Consider the following 1,834-nt stretch of genomic DNA (forward strand, 5'->3'; position numbering starts at 1 on the left):
GACAATTGGTTCTTGTTTACACACAAAATTGCAGCACATACTGGTATAGGTAAATTGGTACAATGCCTCAGGGTGGATTCAGTAACATCAATATAAAGATGGTTATACCAGTGTAGCTGTTCAAAACCACAAAGACAAATAAGCTATAAACATTTTTCCATCAGCATATCTGCATCTCAGGCTTGTACTTGCATAACTAGCTCAGCAGAAAAATCATGTTTCCAACTCTACTACCTGTATCAGTTCCAGTATGTCATGCCATACATACAGGCCTAATCCAGTACTTCTTCCAGTCCTGTCAGCAGCTGTTTCTTGTAGGGGTGTGTCAGGTAGAAGTATAGTAGAAATTAGCAGCAAGCAGGATTGGATATTGCAAGGAGATGATAATAAACAGTAGAGCTTTTTGACTCTCATTTAGTAGTGTGGATCCAAGCTGGGCATAACTGTAGTGATCCATAGGAATTTCTAGAGATATGCAATGCTGGCAGAATGTTATATGAAAGCAATTGTATGTTGTGCCCTAGGAGTTGCCTTCCCAGTAGGACTCTTCAAAGAGTGGGATAGTTCCCTACAAAAATAGCCAGGTTTAAACTTGTGTTTTGAATTTGTGCCTGTTCTCTCTGGGAAATGTGCTAGCTTTCACTACGTACTTTCTTGCGTAAAAGGCAGGGAAAGTTCTCAGCAGAATAGGCTCGCTCGTTTGAGTTCAAGGCACTATGCTAGATATTCTAAGAACGTGGGCCTTGTGTAGCAAATACTTTGCACTCTTCATGTCATTACTATCCAGTTTACTGTGTAATGTTTGCTGTAAAATGATCTGGTGGTCTTAATACAGCTCCTGGTGAGCACCACACACCACAAACACACCACCACCACTACCATCGTCCCAGTACTGGAAGTGTCAGTACAGACGCAAAGAACTGAACAAGTGCATAGTGACATACAAACAACTTACCATGGAGTAAAAGGGGGTGAAGCTTTACCTCATGTCAGCTGCTCCATAGTAAGTCCTCATGTGTATGCTTGTACCCAGACATAGATTACTTGCAGTAGCCTACCCCTCTTTCACTGAGGGTTAAGCTACTGTCATTTAACTTTCACATGTTGCAGGGTGAGAGCTTGCATGAGGGCAGTTACCCCAGATTAGCTGATATATAGCAAATCCCTTTGCCCCACCCTCTGCCTTTTGCCCCCTTAGGTAACTAATTTATGTGCCCATACTCTGACCTGGAAACAACACTATCAGGCAGTTTCATGGGCTTCATGTCTGTACTATATGAGAGCACCTCACAAGTATTGATGAGTCCATCCTGACAACTCTTCTGCAAGGTAGATTAGACATATTATCACCCATATAATACTTGCAGCACTGGGGCTATAGTACTGGTGGTGTATTTGTGCTGTGAACATCTGTTCACCAGAAGCTGTCTTAAGACCATTTTACAACTAACACCGGAGCACTGAAGGATGAAGTGAGTTGCTCAAGGTCACAGCAGAAGTGGGCAGAAGAGCAAGGGTCTTCCATGTCCCCATTTAGTGCTTTGCCCCATTGATCTCCCCAAAAGAGAATTAGCTTCTTTTGCAAGGAGGCAAAAGGAAAACTGGTAGCAGTTGCCTGTGCTGCACTAATGAGGAATTTCACGATTGAGAATGTATCCTTCACCAGTACTCAATTCATCTATAAAAAAACAAGCAGTCAAAGCAGTTATTGTGTGCAGCAGTCTAGGTGGGAGTTAATCACTGTCTGCATCTTACTAAGTGCACTGAAAGGCAGCATTTATCTTATCCTGGATATAGATGAGGTATATATTGGAGTTCAAGTCACTCCTGCTGA

This window comes from Alligator sinensis, unplaced genomic scaffold (genome assembly GCF_000455745.1).
Source record: "Alligator sinensis unplaced genomic scaffold, ASM45574v1 scaffold91_2, whole genome shotgun sequence".
NCBI lineage: Eukaryota > Metazoa > Chordata > Crocodylia > Alligatoridae > Alligator > Alligator sinensis.